We start from the raw sequence: 21,525 nt of genomic DNA, 5'->3' as shown, positions 1-21,525 counted from the left end.
TTAGAGTTTGTTTTTTTGTCTTTTCAAACTTCTAATCTATTTTCAAAGTTGCAGATTGGATGCTTGGTTTCATATTCATGAGGGTGTAGGTTATTACACTTACTCCTGCTCTGTTATTGATTTTCTTCTAATAGAGAATGTCTTAATATAGGGAAATAGTTATTAGATATTGGTAGGCTTAAAGGCTGACATAATCTATTTAGTTTACATGGAGACAACAATTTCATGAAGCAGATGCTATGCTGTGACAAAAGATATAAATGAAATGTGGGAGGAATTAGAACCAAAATATTTAAAGCAGATATCTTAAAAGATCTGAACACAAATATCTGTGTCAAATAGTGAAAGTTATGGTCTCCAGTCCACAGTATTATTAGGAATCTGTATATACCTTAAAAAGAAAAGTCTAACGGTGGGTCTTTTAGTCTAATAATGCATGCTCTTGAAGTAAGTATGGACACTTATTCCTTCCTTTTTATTCATTGATTATGAAATGAATTAAATGGTTTCCTACGCTATGTTTTCCCTCTATGATGAATGAGCATGAAATCAAAGCAACTGGATCAGTTTGCTATAGAATAAAATGTCTCAAAGTGTAAGTCAAAATAAACCATTCCTCTTGTTGGGTTATTTCCTTTCAGACATAATTTATCCCATTATAGCAAACAAACAAATAACATGCAAAAAAACAAACAAAACTAATGAATGCAATTGAAGCCAGTGTGCTAGAACCCATACACACAAAGAACAATTGTGAAAAACTCAACCTTCTGCCTGAGGCTGTCAAATCAAATAATTGTTGATGTAGAATTATCTAGTATTGTTGTTAATGTATATTTGGTTTCTGATAGGCAGAGTACATATTAAATATAAACCAATTGTTAATGTTATAGTGTAATTTCTTTATTGATGCTCATTGAACTTTTAACAAATGGCAAGGGTATTTTTCTTCTAATGCCTCCTACTAGTGAGAACAACATCTGCCACAGCAGAAAATTGGACTTAGTTCAAATTATGATATCAAATTTGGCTTTTTACTTGAACCACTAAGACTTAATCATCAACACAATGAGCATAATGGAAACATAATAACAAAGCTATTATAATAACACATGCTATAGGAAATGGGAAATTGTTTAAGTAAATATATCTCAATATATGAGTAGCTAGGATACATTTTAAGGTTTGTGGAGGACATGGACACATGGGTTAAATGTCTCATCAACCAGAGAAAAGATTCACAAGTTAGGTTTTCATTCATTTGTTTTGCTGTCCATGTTCCGATTCATAGAATTTTTCTACTATTATTATTGTCATTATTATTATTTTATCATTTTACATTATTTTTATAAATAAAAACAAACTCAAAATACTATTAAAATTGAAGGAGCACTAGAAGTATTATAATACTCAGTAGTGAAAAATATTGATGTATATAAAACATATTTACTGAAGTTGTTACAAAATCAAATACATAATTATAAAAATTATTAGAAAAATATGACTAAAAGTTGAATTAATAAATACAAGACTTTGAATTCATTGTTAAAGCTTTGAAGCAATTCAGTTATTTTGCAATCAATTTCTTATAGTGAGTCATGCTTAAATATGAAACAGGATTATGGTCTGCCTGCAGTCACTTAATTGACACACTGTCACTAAAATTGCAAAGACTAATTTACTTTAAATAGCAGTAGAATCATAACATCTGGTAGAATTGTTCACTTTAAGTGTCAACTCTTGCTGAGTGCTGCAAGTGCTTTTTTCACAAAATGAAGAGAGAGAAAGGAGGAAAGACTATTAAAATTTTTCTATTAAAATATTAGTTTAAATGAATATTGTAACCATGAATTAGTGGAATTTTATTACTCTAAAGATCTTTCATGTTCAAAAAAAGTTTGATTTTTTTCTTTTTTAATATAGACATAAAATGATCTTGTCATGGAAGGCAGAGGGAGGAAGAGACCTGCTTGGGAAGGGGGTGGGGAGGCATGGGGAGCAGGAGAGAAGCCCTGAGGGCCAGCAAAATGAATGGAACTATGTAACCTCAGCAGTGGGAGATGGGGGGATTCTATAGAAAGTATCAAAGATGTGGGAGGTGAGAGACTCTCAGGACTCAAAGGGAGGGACCTTATCTGAAATGCCCAACAGTGGCCAGTGGGAACTTGTAGAGTCCACTTCCAGTAGAAAGATGGGGTCATCAAGTGGAGAGATGGGGTTGCTATCTCACAAATCTCTAACCCAGAATTGTTCCAATCTCAAAGAACTGCAGAAACAAAAATGGAGAAGAGACTAAGGGAAAGGAGGTCCACTGAAAGGCCCAAATTGAGATTCATCTCAACGGGAGGCTCCAAGGCTTGACACTCTTACTGTTACTATTGTGTGATTACAGACAGGAGCCTAGCATGGCTATCCTCTGGGAGGCCTAATAAGTAGCTGACTGAGATAGAAGTAGATACTTATGCCCAACCATTGGACTGAATTTGGGGACCCCTGTGGTAAAAAAAGGGCTAGAAGAAGCTGAGAAGGAGGGGAACCCATAGGAAGACCACCAGAGTCAAATAATATGAATCCCTGGGATCTCTCAGACACTGAACAACCAACCAAAAAGCACATACTAGCTGGTCTGAGGTCCCTGACATATATATAGCAGAGGACTGCTTGGTCAGGTGTCAGTGAGAGAAGATGTGCCTAACCATCATGAGACTTGAGGCCCCATGGAGGAGTGGGGAGACCTGGTGGTGGGTTGGGGGAGCAGATGTCCTCTTGGAGTCAAGGGGGAGGAGGAATGTGGTGGGGAAGGAGAGACCAGGAGGGGGTCAATGACTGGAATGTAAAAAAAAAAAAGGATTTTAAAAAGTATTAAAAAGAATCAGTGAAATAACAAACATATTTTCTATAATGGGTGAAAAAGAACTGAGGATGACACGTTTACTCAACATGAATTGAATAATAAATACAATCTTTAATATTTATTGCAAATGCCTAGCTCTGATAGGCAAACCACTAAAAGGAGAAATTGATGGTCAATTAATGCAACCATTGTCCACAACTAACCATCTCCACCAGAACTTACTTATTATACATCTTTATCTCATTCTGTAATACAAACTATACAACTAGTGGGCATTTGAAGTGACTTGTACTGTATACATACAGCTACCTATAGACATACAGAAATACATCCTGATAAATGAAAACCAGGTTAGATGTTGTAATATATGCTTTGGTCTAAAATTTAACATACTATCTGGGACAATGGTCTGAAATACTGTACACGCACTCTTTTGAGGGAATATATTTATCTTTTAAGAAAGATGTGGACTAATATGCTCTGATCCTGAGAATCTATGTCCTTGAAATGACCCACACAAATACACTCTGAAGTCTTGTTTATCCAGCTGGTCTTAAAGACTTGCCTTTTCTGAAAGTATACAAGTGCCAGGAAAATCACCCTTTTAAAATATTAGAGCATGTCATAAAAGACCTTTAGTACAATTATAAAAAATTAAACTAATCTCATGTAAACTAGTGCAAATAAATTCTTCCAATAGCTAATTTTTAAAGTGAACATTTATATTTTGATATAATCAAACGTAACAGCCTTCTTTCATTCAATTATTTTTGAGATAAGATTTCACTGTGAGGTCCATGTCAGTTTTTAAGTTAAGATCTTCCTGCCTCAGTTCTAGAATAACAAATGTGTAGCAGCATATCTTGCTTAGTTTTTTTTTTTATATATATATAATTGGTGATTTCTGAGGCTTATTTTAGAAACTCTTTGGAGGCCCATTTCTATAAAAGTCCTTCTCTACTGAAGATGTGAAGAAATTTACCCCTTCATTTCATGGTTACAATGATAAACTAAAGTACTATTCTACCAAAATTACTCTAGACTGCCAGTCAGTTTATTATGCTTACTTACACATCAGAAGAACCTGGTGCCTCCAGCGCAGGCTTAATGGAATGTGTTTATCTACCATGGATGAATTTGTCTTGATAGATACATAGATGAGTTCCTTTTTCAAGTGACTCTGCCAAGGCTCTATATTCTAGATATTCCAAGGCCTTAGAAATCATGTATAATTTGGCAGAACTGCACACAAACAGCTAAGGGTGTATGGGTATTTAGTTGAGAATCCAATAACCTGTTGAGCCAGTTCTTTTTAGAATGAATTTCAATAATCCACAAGACAATTTATGATGTAGTTTTATATGATGAGAACAGTTTTTTTGCAATCCTCTCACTCTATTTTCATATCCTTTTTTTCCAGATTTCATATAATAAAACTCAACTTGTAATCATTCTCTGAGTTTCATGAATCATATCTCAGCTGAAATGGTATCCCCTCTATTTCTTGTTAAGAAAATGATGTCATTTTTCCATATAGTAAAATAAAACTCTATTGTGTGTATATACCATTGCTTATTCTTTATTTACTCTTCTTTGTTTGGAAGCAACACTAATTTCTTACCTTTTTAAAATCTATTATGGACAATGTTACAGTAAATATTTTGTATGTTTATTTTTATTTCTCCTAAACTATTACCATGAATTCTGTATTTGTACTGTATATAGGTGTTGTGTTATAGGGTCCTGTGCCCACTCCTTCACAGTGCTTGGGCCAATTGGGGAGGTGGGATGTGGGAGTTTAACTGCACTTACCTCACACCACACTAGCATCTGGTGGGTGTTGGGCTATGTGAAGCCACAGGATCCCATTGCAGGGTTGGGGAGCTCAGTCTGAGGTCCCAGGGACTATCAGAGCTGGCTGGGGGTCCTTGGGCCTACAGGGAAGCAGGGCCTCCTGGTTCTCAGGCTCTTGAACTTCCAGGCTCTGCTGGGAGCTGGATAAGAGTTAAGAGCTCCTGCTGGGTCCAACAGAGAGGACATTGCCCTTGACTAGCTTGCAGATCATGGCTGGTAGTGCTGAGGAGGCCTCCCAGAAGGAAAAGACCTGCTCAATTGCTACCCACTGTAGATCCTGATGAAAAGGGGCAGTCCATGGTTTTAAGGCATTTATTGTAATGGTGGTAAGTAGATGAATAAAACCGTACCCCCTTTCTCAGGGCAGGCCTGAGGTTACATATCTCTTGCAGGGAGGAGTGTGCGGGAAGGGGAGTTTATTGGCTAAGCCTCCAGTCCTTTATGTACCTAACTAAAATGGAGAGTCCTCTACCTGTAGAGAGGCTTGGGGCATTGCCTTTATGTGACTGATGGTCACAAAATTATGGAGGGCTAAGGCCTCCTATCAGGTGCCTGGTGTCTAGGAATGTGCCAAAACGCCTTCTGTCTCTCAGTGTCACTGGGGTTTCCAGCCTGTGCTCAGACAAGAACCAGACTGCCTTTCATGGTCCTGTAAGTATGTCTTTTAAAATTTATTTCAAAGAATCTTTCTAATGGCTTCTCCCATGGTGGAACCATTTACATTCCTACCAATGGTATACAAGAATGCAACCCTTTGTCAGCTTTGATGCTAGCATTTATTTTCATTTTTTCTTGTTTTATAAAAGTTATCAACTGAGTAGTTGAGATTTTAAGTTGTTGAATAGATAATGATTTTTGAGCATTTTAAGAAGACATCCATTGATTATTTTACCTCTGCGTTTAGAAATATCTACTTGGTTCATTTGCTCATTTATTAACGTGATTACTCATGGGATTTAATTTGTTAAATTAATTTTTATTTGTTAATTTGTGTATTTGGATATTAATAATCTACAATGAATATGTGGCAGGATATATTCTCATTCTGAACACTGTCTTTTTTAACCTGTTAATTCTCTACTTGCTGTACAGTAGCTTTTTAGTTTGGGACCGACCACTACTTTTCAATTTCATTCTTATCTTCTGAACTATTAAATTCTTTGTAGAGATTTATCATCTATAATGACTTTAAGAATTGTTTCTCTAGATATCTTTTCTACACTTTGAAAGGTTTCAGGTCTAGCACCAAAATAAGTAATGCTTCTTTGTTGTTTTTTTTTATGAGTAAAAAATAATTATACACGCAAGATGATACATTTTTGTGAGTATCACTTTATAATTTTTGATATTTTTGGAGAATCTAATGTTTAACTATACTGAATTTCCATCATTTCCATACCTTTCTCTTAACACCCCTCCTTTCAACTTCCTCTAAGCTTCATGACCTCTACTTGTATACTTAATATTATTACATCTATTGGTATATTTCAGATGACTTATAATTAGAGAGGTAGATTTCTCAACTCTTAGATGACATTACATGCTTGCAGTTTCCTATAGGTGGTTCCTTGTGAAATTCCCCCCATTATGTAAATATGCTGATTAGTTTTGTCATTGCAAGTGTTGTGCTTCAATCCACATTGTTGATATTTCCTGGCTGCTATTTTCCTGTCTCATAAAGAAGACAATAAACTAAAGTGAGTGATCATTTGTCTCTTACAATATCTTCTCTCTACCTTCAGCAATTTTCCCTGTTTTGTAGGTGTATGGGTGGTAGCACAGAGGTACCAAACAAAACTTTGTATGACATGACATTTTTTTCTATATTTTGACTAATTGTGGCTCTCTGTCTGCTAATAGAAAACGCTTCATTAAAGATGTGTGAAAGCTACACATCTATATAAATAAAGATTAATGTTTAGAAAAACTGAGTGCTGTATTGATTTAGGAAAATGGAATTATTAGGTTCTTTTCTATGGTCTATGTTCTCTTCAACCATGTGTAGTCAAGAAAGTTTATTCAATAGTGTTGGGGTTTGGTGACTGTACATAGGATGGATCCCCAGGTGGGGCAGTCTCTGGATGGTCTTTTCTTTAGTCTCTTTTCCACAATTTGTCTCCCTGTTTCATTAGGAGCTACAAACACTCTGTGGTACTTGAATTGAAACATATATAAATCTTGTAATCTATATCCGCATATAACTGAAATGATACAATTTTTTCCTTTTGTTTCTGTGTTACCTTACTCAAGACGTTGCTTCCATTTGACTACAAATTTTGTTGTTTTATTTTTCTTAATATCTAAATAATATTCCAATGTGATAATGTACTATATATTTATTATCAGTAGATGCACAACTTGGTAATTTTCAAATTCTGTCAATTAAGAAGAAAGTGCCAGTGAATGTGGATGAGTGAGTATTATTGTAATAAGACATGCTTTGGGCAATTGCCCAAGAGGAGGAACCAGAATCCTGTGGTAGATAAATTTTCAGCTTTTTGAAGAACCTACACACTGTTGTTTCTCGGGCCTATACCAGTTTGCACTTCTATCTTCAGCCCTAGCCCATATGTTTACCAGAATTTGCCAATCTTTTGTTTTATAGGACATGACTATTCTGACAGTGTTAAAATGAAATATCATAGTTGTATTTTCCAAGAGCTGAGCTCTCTTGAACAACTATAAAAAATATTTTTCAAGACATTTCCAACACAAGTAGAATATGTGGCCCCAAAGAGACCTGCCCAGTTTTAGTGGAAATTTGTTAACTAATACATCAAGTGTTCATTAAATTTTTTTGTCTATATGTTGTTGTCTATTTGCAGCTCAGTTTGTTTTATTGTTTTTTTGGTTGTTTGGTTGGTTCATTGGTTTTCTCTTTTGGTCTTTTCTTGCTGCCACAGCCACACATACACTACTTTGTGGCTTCTAACTCTCTCTCTTTCTCTCTCTCTCTCTCTCTCTCTCTCTCTCTCTCTCTCTCTCTCTCTCTCTCTTTCTCTCTCTCTCTCTCTCCCCCCTTTTCTTACTTTCTGTCCTTTTTCATTCTAATTTAAGCTAAGTAGCACTGACAATGCCATGCTAAATTTCCAAGCCTTTCTTTTGGTATTTAGACAAAAGATATCCTTCAAAAGCACCTCGGCATGGTTATGAATAGTTCTGAAAAGACTCTTAGTTTACTGTGCTACTCTGCCGGTTTTTTTCCCCTTCTTCTCTACTTTTGTGTACCTATGTAATCCATGATCTTTATTTTGACCAGAGATTTTGTCATTTTGGACACGGAGTGCCAGCTGATATCATTAGAGCTGGCAACTCATTTTAACAAAACAACTTTTTATAAATCAAATGTATACAGGAAAATAAAGAGTTTTATAACGCTTGTTATATTGAAGCAAACTCCAGGGATATATTTAAGTAACTAAGACTAATGTCATATGTCCAGAAAAAAAATTGATCAATGTTTTCTTTTCAAGGATGTTGATCAGCTTAACCATTAAGATATTGGAAGATTGTATATACTCTGTAAATTATTTAATATGTTACTATTTAATTTTACAAGTAGTACTTAAAAGTAATAATGACTTAAATTTTAGCATGTTATCAAATGAGTTAACTATAAATTAACTATTCATTTCCCTTTTAGACAGTTATTTTAATTATGCCATTGAAATAAACTTTGTTTTAGTAAATTATTATTTGTAGGACAAGTACCTTTTGTTTTACAGAATTAATCTTTTATCAGTGTGGAAAATTTTCTCTATTTTGATTCACTCATGGATTTGCATGCTATTGAGTCAAAATATGTTTTTAAATTCATCCCAATTATTCATAAGAATGATGAATTAGAATGAAAACTCTAAAATTTCAAAGAGATCAAGGTTTTGCCTCTTCAGTTAGTTCTTCCATTCATCAAGCTTACAGACCTATCTAGGGACATATCTCTTAGTTGATTCCAGAGCCAATCAAGTTGAAATCTGAAATTACTATTATATTATTATTTCTTTAAATATAAAAGAATTACAGCTGCTAATATAATTTTTCTCTTCCTTTTATCTATGAAATCACAAACCTCTGGTAGTTTTCCTCAAATATTAATTAGGTCAACAGTACTTATCTAAGTCTACCATTTTGGTAATATATATTTTTTTCTTCAATTAGTTTATTATGTAATTAACATTTTCATTAATAGGACATATGGAGATAAAACATTTCCATTTAATTTTCTTAAAGAAAATATATAATCAATATTCAGAGGTATGCTTGTATGTAATTACTAGTGAAATAGAAAGAGAAAAATGAATCACATACATAGGATACTAAATTCTGCCATTCTGGCAGTTTCATTGGAGAAATAAAACTAACACAGCAAAAGTATATAACAAATTTATGTGTGAAACCAATTTTCATTGAGTAAAATGTATGTTCCAAAAGTCTTCTTTTTTCGTTTGTTTTAGGTAGAAAGAGAAACGTCCGAATCCTGACAGAAATCTGAATATGAGCCTTCCTAATGGCATACCATACACTCTTTCAGTTTTGTGTATATGGTAAATATAATCTGGTGAGGAACAGTTATAAGAATGAAATATATTGCTGAGGGTGGTACTGAAGTCCTGTAGTACTATAAACCACAGACTCAGAGACCTAAGGAAAATAGATCTCAAGTTCAAGATCTGCCTAAGCTACAGAGTTCAATGGCATCATGGGAAAGATAATGAGAACTGGCTCAAAATAAAAAGTAAAATGAAAACTGAAGATGTTGTTTAATGGTAGAGCATGTATCTAGATTGAGTCCCTAACATATGGATGAAAAGGGAGTAAATAAGTAAATTGTAGTACCATAATGAAGACTATACATATTGGTTTTGTATTTACTGTGCTGTCCTTCCTCCAGCTGGTAGCTATTTGACCAAATTTATGATCAAATATAGGATATTTGAAATAAACAAGTATAGAATAAAAACTACAAAAACATGATAAGACTTGTGTTTTCTATGAAGTACAGATAAACATTATTTAACGAGGTGATAGGATACTGCAGCTCTGGGTCAGAATAATAAAGGCATCAGGTTTTCTGCACATATGTGGGCACTCACATGAAGGGACTGGAAGTGGGTGTTGAGAATGAGTGGAAATTACTTTAAAAGCTATGATAATTTTCATGCTAGACATTGGAACAATTAGAGGTGGTTATAGACTCTTTAGTGGAGAATAGAAAGCTAAAGAGGAAATTATATGATAAAATGGGTATAAGAAAAGACCTGGTGATCATGAAAACAGGGCAGCAGAGACTTCTCAGCTGAAACTGATATTTTTCAAATCTGTTTTGTCCAGGGAGGCCAGAAATATTTTAGTAGATAATTGACATATCCTTAAGGTGAATTATAGATGACTACAAATTCTCTAATATTCTTCCCAGAATGGGACTATTTTCTTCCTATTAAAATTTTGTGAGTTTGAACACCTAATTAATTAAATATAGTGGATCATATTTTTTAAAAAATTATATCCAGATGTTAAGGAAGGAGCTACTGCTATTATCATCTCTTGGAACTTTAATCTTAGTACTCAGCTGCCCTTTTGCAAGAAGTACAAGCAGGCATCTTGGAAGAATAAAGAGGAAGGGGAAGAGAGGAGAGGAGAAAGGAGAAGAAAGAATGAGAAACAAAAGGTGAAGGAGAAGCAGATGCAGAAGCAGCAGAAGAAAGAAGAAGAAGGAGGAGGAGGAGGAGGAGGGGGAGGAGGAAGAGGAGGAGAAAAGAAGAAGAAGGAGAAGAAGAAGAAGAAGAAGAAGAAGAAGAACAACAACAACAACAACAACAACAACAAAAACAACATCAGAAGAAGAAGAAGAAGAAGATTCATTTGAATCCAGATCTCCAAACGATAGAATAGAAAGAATTCCTAGACAACAGAAAAGACCAATCACTATCAATGTAAAAGCACTCTCATGCAAGTCAATCCTGAAACTTCAACTTAGTCAATCGAATCAATGCTACTCTAAACAGAAAGCTTCTCTCACTGGTTACCATTCACAGTATGCGTTCCTAAACCATATAGTAAATTGTTCTTACCTACTAAACAGTGAGATGGATTATTACACAGACAGAGGCAAGCACAGCGATTCCATATTTTCATTTTCTGAAACACAGAATTCTACAGGGTAAATGCAGGAACATTCGGAGAGTCATTTGAAACTTAAAGAATAAGTACAACATAGTTAACCAAAAGAATTAGGGAAATGAACTTTAAAATTATTAGCATATCAAACTCAAAACAGGTAGATTGAAGTATATGTTCTCAACCAGATTGGAAAATACGATTTGATAATAAAATGCTAACATGTATCTTTAATAGGGGACAGAGTATAAACTCCTGCTTTACAAAATGAGCAATTAGTAATTTATCATGCAGGTAACAAAGATCTGATAACAAATTAAAATTTTTAAAATATGTGAATGACCCAACAAAGAAACCACTGAAGATGTTTTAGACTCAGGAATATTTTTTTTTAATTCTTCCCAACAAGACATAATTCTTCAATGGCAAACCTTAAAAGGAAAGTTAACATTTAAGAGTTTCCCCTTCACTTCATGAGTTCAGCCATATAAACCAGATTGAAACACTAAGTAGATAATCTTTATTCGGAAAGGAAAGGAAAACTGAAAGGTGTATGCTGTGCCTTTGCTTGGTGTGTTGATGAGATGAACCATGAGAGATGCTGAATATAAAACAAATGAATGAAAATTAATGATTAGGAATTGATATTATAATGCTGTGTACTAGCTCAATTTTTCTCAGAGAATCTGATGAGACCAGTACTGGTCACTAGTCAAGGATCAAATCAATGACTCTTTACATTGACAAGTTAGTTACATATACTAGGTGCCTTCCAAAGTCCATTTTGACTTTTCATCCAAACACAATTTTAACAGGAAGCGTATATCAAAACAGTAGGGAAAAAGACAATTTAAATGTTCTTTTTCCTATCCAAACATCTCACCCTGACTTAAAGGTGCTACCATACAATACTGTCATATAGAAAGACACAGACAAACCAGTTGGAGTCAGAAACCAAAACCTGAGGTGAATGTCATGATTGGTATGATGGAGGAGAAAATCAACTCTAATCTATAAGAGCACATCAAACAAGACTATTAGAAAGCTCAGGAAACCACAGAGCAGTTACAACCGTGGGAAAATGAAAAATGTTGTAAATTGAATACATGAAAAATTCCCATAAACACACACACACACACACACACACACACACACACCATACATATACACATACACATATATATATACACATATACATACATATACAGTTTTTCAGGCATATGTATGCCATGTTAATAATCTAGAATTCTGAAATATAGGTCAAGCCCAATGAATGGATGTTAATATATAGGAGGACTTATACAGTACTAAGACAAAGTATTCATGACCTGGAAATAAGTAAAAAAGGATGAATTGATGCTAACTGTAATATTTAGCTATTAATGTGACTATACAAAGTCATTTAATGTTTAAGAGCTTAGTACTTTATCTTGCTATTTATTCTATATTATCACTTTAGGATTATGGAAGCATATGTTTGATTACTCATTACTGTTATATGTAAAAGTTCACCATTAAGGTTCTGATTTATTGTTCACAAACATGAAGAATTTTAATTTATCAGAAAACTTATTACAAAACTTCTTTTACAGTGTTTCAGTGACTTCTATAGATACATAACCTTTGTTTTCTGTATTTGCTGAAAATATTCTAAGCGTATGTTTTTCTATAAGGAAGTGTGTGTGTGTGTGTGTGTGTGTGTGTGTGTGTGTGTGTGTGTGCACACGTGCACATGTGTGTTTGGGTATATATATACTAGTGTATCTCTGTGTGTGAATTTTCATGTATATGTATGTGTGGATTATGATATTAACCTATGTGTATATGCACTTCTGTGTGTAGTACAGTGTGATTCACACTGAGGACAGCATACATTCCAGGAAAGTTTTGTGTGAGGCAAGCATATACCCAGGCTACACCCCTAGTCACCAAAATTATCTTATTTTAATTTTTACAACTACATTTTGATACAGTTGGCAGGAGATTAAATCACAATGATGAAACTGAAATGAATATGAAATGAATGAAGATTAATGATAAGAAATGAATATTATAATTCTCGATATTAGCTCATATCTTCTCACAGAGTCTGATGAGATGACTCTTTATATTGATATGTTAGCTATATATACTATGTGCCTTTCAAAGTCCATTTTGATCTTTCATCCAAACACTATTTGAACAATAAGCATATACCAAAAATATTCAGCCTTAACATGTGGTTGAAATATAATCAATATGAAACTTAAAAGAGACTGTTAAGATTACTCTAGTAGACAAAATTAATGGAAATGGGTTGATTTAATTGTCATGATTAGATTTTTAGCTGAATAATTATATATGATAAATATTAGATTAGTTGTATAAAAATATAATACCACATTTTCTTTGTTTACTTGAAAAATCAGTTTTTGATTTATAAGAAAAAAATCATGGAGAAGTAATAATATATCGCAAGGGAATGGAATAAACAATTTGCAAATCTGTTACTTAATTGAAATAAAAATTAGTTATTGAGTACACACAGTTGACAGGACATTGTGACATAATACAGATATTAATGAGAATTGCTTTCAACTAAAAATCTATTATAGGAGATGCTTAAGTAAACACAGAAATAAATATGCAGTACACTAATAGAATTTTGTGTAAAGCTGGAAACCAGGAGTTATTACACCATGGCAGTAATAAGGAAAGGCTTCCTCAACAGGCTGATGGATCAGGGGAAGCTTGTGAAATTAATGGGCCTATTAAGTAAGAATAGGACAAAGAGGGAGAAGAAACTCTGACACAGGGTGCTTCTGATACTAGAATTGATTTTCCCTAACAGCTGGAACTATGGTGGCTTTGGGTGATGCAAAGGGAAAAAACATATCTGGATGATAGAATCCCATGTTGTTATAATAACTAACACAATGTCTTGCATAAATCCAGAGTCAGAGAAGACAGCTTTCACACAGTTTACAGAAACATTCTTTTTTTATTAAGACATTTTCTTCATTTACAATTCAAATACTATCCTGAAAGTCCCCTATACCGTCCCCCCACCCTGTTCCCAAACCCACCCACTTCTGCTCCTGATCCTGGCATTCCCCTGTACTGGGGCATATAATCTATTCTTGCCATAGTTCTACCCCCTTCTCTTATCCTGAAAATACCCTCCAACAGTTGACAAGACCACCAGCACTAAGACATGTTATTCTCTTATCCCATTATTTTTGTCATCGCTACATTCATGAAAACATTTTGAATATTAACATACCTACATATATGTATCAGTATGTTTTGATTAGTTTGAAAAATCATTAGAATTGTGATACATACAGAAGATATCATGTCAGTCTTTTAAATTCACAAATATTAGATTTTCTGTTTTCTGATCAAGCACTGACCTGTCTTTATTAATATTTTATTCTATATTTTATATATGTGAATATAGGTTCCTCATAGGTATGTACATCATTTGTATCCAGGTACTTGTGGAGTCGAGACGCAGCATCAGATTTCTTGGAACTGGATTTAGAGTCAGCTAAGAACTGCTCAGCGTGAGGGCTGGTAACTGAAGCTAGTACCTCCTTAGGAGCAATATTTAACCTTTGTATCATCCCTCTCGTCTCTATTAATGTCTTTGAATGAATGTAGATCAAATAAATTATAGTCTTGAGATCTTATTATGCAAATATTTCAGGGTTGATAATCTTTAATAATATTGCTGACTCCTAAGAAATACATCACTTAAACACAGTTATATCCTTTAAAACACTCTAGAGGAATTTAGTCTACTTAATTAAAACTTTAACACTTATTAAGCTATAAATTTGCCTAAATTATAATTTTGTTTTTATGGAAAAACCAATAAGTTTTTAATGTAATTAACTCATTCCCAAGTTTATTGTGAGCCTAAGGTTGATGTCACAGAACTTTGATTTGCAACATTGCTCCTGTTTGTTTGTTTTTTTTTGTTTGTTTGTTTGGTTGGTTGGGTTTTTGTGTGTGTGTGTGTGTGTGTGTGTGTGGCTATTTATCTGTATATAGAAATAGATCATTTATGTTCTATAAATGAGAATCTAATTAACTGTACTTTTTTCACTTTTATCATAATTATCATTTGCTCTTACTGGAATCATGTTTCTAAATCCAGAAATAATAGAAACATGGTAACACCAAGAGAGATATAGGCAAAGCTTGCTCAGAAATGATTGGAGATGAAATTCATTCCAAGAGAAAGTCAGATTAGGTTCTCACTGAATATAAGTGGTATTTAAAATAGAAAGACTTACCAGCAGACATTCCTATCTCAACCTTCAAGCAAGTAGGATATCCAAACTTGTAGAGAATATCTGATACTAGCTGATAGGTCTATGTCTAAGCTGAAATATAGGAAGCTCACAGCACAACCTTCTAAAATAAGTCAAATCTTCAGGAAGTTTTCTCATATGTATTTAGAGCAACATATTAAACACAAATTATAGAAATCCTAAGTATGTTTATACTAATTAAAATATAAACCATTTCTATAAATGTAGTACATGTATTAGTAAATAAGTACTAGAAGACTTTCAATCAAATTTAGAGTATATTTCACTATGGGAATTAAAGAGTATTTCTCCTAAAATATTATTAATGAAAAACAGCATAATTTTGAAATGTTTGATGTTTTACACAGACAACACAAGCTTCAGAAGAGTTGTCTTTGACTCAGATTTAGAATTCTTCCAGTTACACTGCAGCATAGGAAAAATATGAAATAATGTTCTTTGTGTCTAAGTGGGATGTACCAGGGGAAAGCATGCAAAGTGAAATCAGCTGCGCACTGAAAGGTCCTCTGGTCCTTGCTAATTTGACGACCAAAAGATGAAAGATTTCATAGCCGAGTTCAGGAAACACTAAGAAGGGGATAAAGGAGGAAAGATGGGAAAAGGTTAAATAATAGGAATCAAAATTCAGTGAGAAAAGAATTAGTTCTGATACAATGCAGCACAGTATGGTAACTATACTCTGAAACAATGTATGGTTCATTTATATGCATAAAGAGCAAGAAGAGTTGGAGAGCCCCAACACATAGAAAGGACCAACATTTAGAGACTACAAATGCTAATTATCCCAAATTTCCATTTATGTTGTTTCCAACTATTGCACTGTATCTCAAATAGGCATAAATACTCCTCATAAATTACTCATGGTAATAGTCTTTGCATATCTGAAAATAACTTTACTTTCACTATTTAATGAGATGCTATGTATATCATTTAAATAAGTTTCATTCTACATTTGGACGATGTTCTATAGTCTTCTGGTATATTATTTATTTATTTTTTTATTATTTTTTGTAATATGAAATCTGTTACATGTACCTGTAATAGCTGCTAGGAGGATAGAGAAGAGTCAGAATATTAACAAAAGAAAAAATATAGAGTTATCTACACAGAAAAAATTTTTCCTGGAAAAGTGTATTATTTTTCAAGCTTTATCCTTCTGTGATTTTACAATGTAAAGACTTTGTGGTTTGTATAATACCCAAGATTTGTGTGTGTTCTGTATCTAAAAGCTCATACTTTTTTATTTTATTGGATATTTTCTTTATTTAGATTTCAAATGTTATCCCTTCTGATCTCCACTGAAAACCCCATATCCCATCCCCCTTCCACTGCTTCTATGATAGTGTTCCTGCACCCACCTATTCCTGCCTCCCCTCCCTCAAATTACCCTACACTGGGGCATCAAGACTTCACAGGATCAAAGACCTCTCCTCCAATTGATGCCCCAAAAGGCCATCCTCTGCTACATATGTGGCGGGAGTCATGGGTCCCTTCATGTGTAATCCTTGGTTGGTGGTTTACTCTCTGGGAACTCTAGGGGGACTGGTTAGTGGATATTACTGTTCTTCCTACGGGAACCCCTTTAGCACCTTCGGCCCTTTCTCTAACTCCTCCATTTGGAAGCCTGTGCTCAGTAAAATGGTCAGCTGCAAGCATCTGCCTCTGCATTCGTCAGGCTCTGGCAGAGCCTATCAGGAGACAGCTATATCAGGCTCCTGTAAGCATGCACTTCTTGGCATTCACAATAGTGTTGAAAGACTCCGAGAGGAGCCCCTCGCTCAGGCCTCAGGACAATAGCGGACACCCAAGAACTCACGACAGACGGAGCTTGTTGCAAACCACATGAGGCTTTATTCGGGGAAAGCCAGAGCTCTGGGGAAGACTCATATCCCACGCAGGGGTAGAGGAGTCGTCCTCGAGGGGAAAGAGTTCCCAGTTTTTATAGGCCCTCAGGGGGGAAAGGAGAAGGGGGAGATTAGGGGATTTCCAGATCTAAACAATGTCTATTCTCAAGAAATGGGTATGGGAGGGGTACAAGGAAAGAGTCTAATGAAGGTGCAGCAATGGGCACACACCTGGTCAGAACATTGGCAGACACACAGGTTCAAGGAGTGGCCAGAGCATTGTGCACTTCTATTTTTTTAAATCAGTGAAGCTAGTTCTGCTAACACTGACGTCTATCTTGCCAATTTCAGGGCTTCTGTGTCCTTTTACATTCTGCCAGGATCTTTCAGTGTCTGGGTTTGGTGACTGTCTATGTGATGGATCTCCAGGTATGGCAGTCTTTGGATTGCTATTCCTTCAGTAAATGGTAAACAATTTGTCTCCGTAATTGATCTGGTGAGTATTTTGTTCCCCTTTCAAGAAGGATCAAAACAACCACACATTGGTCTTCCTTCTTCTTGAGCTTGATGTAGTCTGTGAATTGTATGTTGGGTGTTGCAAGCTTTTGCGTTAATATCCACTTATTAGTGAGTGTATGCCATGTGTGTTCTTTTGTGCTTGGGTTACCTCACTAGGATGATACTTTCTTTTTCCATCCATTTGCCTAGGGATTTCATCAATTTACTGTTTGTAAAGCTGGGTAATACTCCATTGTGTAAGTGTACCACATTATCTGTATCCATTCCTCTGTTAAAGGACATCTAGGTTCTTTCCAGCTTCTGGGTATTATAAATAAGGCTCCTATGAACATAGTGGAGCATGTGGTCTTGTATATATTGGAGAATCTTTTGGGTGTATGCCCAGAAGTGGTATAGCTGGGTCCTCAGGTAATACTATAGCCGATCTTCTGTGGAATGACCAGACTGATTTCCTGAGTGGTTCTACCAGCTTGCAATCCCACCAACAATGGAGGAGTGTTCCTCTTTCTCCACATCCTAACCAGCCTCTGCTGTTACCTGAGTTTTTGAACTTAGACATTCTGATTGGTGTGAGATGGAATCTCAGAGTTGTTTTGCTTTGCATTTCCCTGATGACTAAGGATGCTGAACATTCTTTTTGGTATTCTTCAGTAGAGAATTCTTTGTTTATTTCTGTATCCCCATTTTAATAAGGTTATTTGATTCTCTGGAGTCTAACTTCTTAAGTTCTTTGTATATATTTGATATTAGTCCTCTGTTGGATGTAGGATTGGTAAAGACCTTTTCTCAATCTGTTGGTTGTCTTTTTGTCTTATTGACAGTGTCCTTTGCCTTAAAGAAGCTTTGCAATTTATGAGGTCCCATGTATTGATTCTTGATGTCAGAACATCAGCCATTGGTGTTCTATTCAGGAAATTTTTCCCTGTGCCCATGTGTTTGAGGCTCTTCCACTCTTTGTCTTCTGTTATATTCAGTGTATCTGGATTTATGTGGAGTACTTGATCCACTTGGACTTGAGCTTTGTACAAGGAGATAGGAATGCGTCAATTTGCATTCTTCTACATGCGGACCTCCAGTTGAACCAGCACCATTTGTTGAAAATGCTGATCCCCACCCCCTCCCTCAGGATTGTTTTAGCTCCTTTGTCAAAAATCAAGTACCCATATGTGTGTGTGTTTATTTCTGGGTCTTCAATTCTGTTTCATTGATCTACATGTCTGCCTCTATACCAATTCCATGAAATTTTTATCACTACTGCTCTTTAATACAACTCAAGATCATGGATGGTGATGCCCCCAGAAGTTCTTTTATTGTTAAGAATAGTTTTTATTATCATGAGTTTTTGTTATTTCAAGTGAATTTGAGAGTTACTCTTTCTAACTCTATGGAGAATTGAGTTGGAATTTTGAAGGGGATTGCATTAAATCTGTAGATTGCTTTCAGCAAGATGGCCATTTTTACTATATTAATCCTGTCAATCCATGAGCATTGTTGATCTTTTCATCTTCTGAGATCTTTGATTTCTTTCTTCAGATACTTGTAGTTCTTGTCATACAGAACTTGTTTGGTTAGAGTCACATGAAGGTATTTTATATTATTTGTAATTATTGTGAAGGGTGTTGTTTCCCTACATTTTTTCTCAGCTTATTCTTTGAGTAGAAGAAAGCCCTTTTGTTGAAGTCATTTATCAGGTTTAGGACTTTTCTGGTGGAATGTTTGGGCTCTCTTAAGCATATTATCATATCATCTGCAAATGGTCATATTTTGTCTTCTTTTCCAATTTTTATTGGTTGGACCTCCTTTTGTCTAATTGCTCTAGTTAGAATTTAAAGTACTATATTTAATAGATAGCGAGAGAGTAGGCAGCCTTTCTAGTCCGTGATTTTAGTGGGATTGCTTCAAGTTTCTCTCCATTTAGTTTGATGTTGGCTACTGGTTTGCTGAATATTGCTTATACCGTGTTTATGTATGGGCCTTGAATTCAGGATCTTTCCAAGACTTTTAACATGAAGGGATGTTGAATTTCGTCAAATGCCTTTTCATCATCCAATGAAATGACCATTTTTTTTTCCTTTAAGCTTGTTTATGTAGTGGATTATGTTGATGGATTTCTGTATATTGAACTATCACTGCATCCCTGAGTTGAAGCCTAATTTATTGTTGTGAATGACATTTTTGATGTGTTCTTGAATTTGTCTACAAGAATTTTATGGAGTATTTTTGCATCGATATCCATAAGGGAAATTGGTCTGTAGTTTTCCTTCTTTTGGGGGTCTTTGTGTGGTTTAGGTATAAGCATAATTGTGGCTACATAGATCAAATTGGGTAGTGTTTCTTCTATTTCTATTTTGAGGAATAGTTTGAAGAAAATTGGTATTATGTCTTCTTTGAAGGTCTGATATAAATACATCTGGTCCTGAGCTTTTTTGGTTCAAGAATTTTAATAACCTCTACTTCTTCAGGTGTTATCGACTGTTTAGATGGTTTGTCTGATCTTGATTTAACTTTGATACATGTTTTCTGTCTAAAAAATTGTCCATTTCATCCAGATTTTTCCATTTGGTTGAATATAGATTTTGTAGTATGATCTGAAGAATTTTTGGGTTTCCCCAGTTTTCATAGTTGTCTTCCTTTTCAATTCTAACTTTATTAATTTGGATACTGTCTCTGTGCCCTCTAGTTAGTATGGCTAAGGGTTTATCTATCTTGTTGATTTTCTTCAAGAACCAGCTTCTGATTTTCTAGATTCTTTGTATAATTTTTTTTGTTTCTACTTGGTTGATTCCAAACCTGAGTTTGATTATTTCCAGGCTGTATACTCCTCTTGTGAATTTGCTTCTTTTTTTTTTTTTTCTAGAGCTTTCATATGCTATAAAGTTGCTATTATATGCCTTTTCTAGTTTCTTTTTGGAGGAACTTAGAGGTATGAGTTTTTCACTTAGCACTGCTTTCACCCATAAGTTTGGGTGTGATGTGCCTTAATTTTCATTAAATTTTAAAAGTATTTCATTTCTTTATTTCTTCCTTGACCAAGTTATCATTAAGTAGGGCATTTTTCAGCTTCCATATATCTGTGGGCTTTCCATTGTTTTGGTTGGTATTGAAGGCCAGCCTTAGTCTGTCATGATCTGATAGGGTTCATGGGATTATTTCAATCTTCTTGTATCTGTTAAGTTCTGATTTGTGACCAATTTTATGGTCAGTTTTAGAGAAGGCACCATTAGGTGCTGAGAAGAAGGTACATTCTTTTGTCATAGTATGAAAGTTCTGTACATATCTGTTAAATCCATTTGGTTTATAACTTCTGATACTTCCAATGTGTCTCTGTTTAGTTTCTATTTCCATGATCTGTCCTTTGGTGAGAGTGGGGTGTTGAATTCCCCCCACTATTATTGTGTGAGGTGCTATATGCTTTGATTTTTAGTAAGGTTTCTTTAATGAATGTGAGTCTCCTTGAATTTGGAGTATAGATGTTCAGAATTCATCTTGGTAGATTTCACTTTGATGGGTATGAAGTATCATTTCTTACCTTTTGTGATAACTTTTGTTTGAAAGTCAATTTTATTCGACTTTAGAATGGTTACTCCAACTTGTTTCTTGGGACCATTTGCTTGGAAAAAATTTTCCTCTGAGGTAATTTATTTCATTATTCTGTCTTTTATTGTTTACTTTTAACTATCTTCATTTTTCCCAAAATTCTTAATTATGTCTTTTTTTGGTTATTTTATTCATTTGCATTTCAAATGTAGGCCTTCTTCATGGTCTTCCCTCCACAATTTCCCTCACCTCATCTCCTGCCATTTGTCTCTAGGAGAGTGCTCTTTTACCCACCTACCTATTTCTCGCTCACCACTTTGTAATCTCCCTGTGCATCAAGCCTCCATAGAACCAATTGCATCCATTCCCATTGATGCCAATAAGGTAGTACTATGCTACATATGTAGCTGGAACCATGGGCCTATCCAGGTATACTCTTCGGTTGTTGATTTAATCCATGGGAGCTCTGGGCACTCTTGTT

Source organism: Mus musculus, chromosome 4 (genome assembly GCF_000001635.26).
Source record: "Mus musculus strain C57BL/6J chromosome 4, GRCm38.p6 C57BL/6J".
Taxonomy (NCBI): domain Eukaryota; kingdom Metazoa; phylum Chordata; class Mammalia; order Rodentia; family Muridae; genus Mus; species Mus musculus.
The sequence above is the reverse complement of the archived record's forward strand: the minus strand, read 5'-3'. Positions refer to the sequence as shown.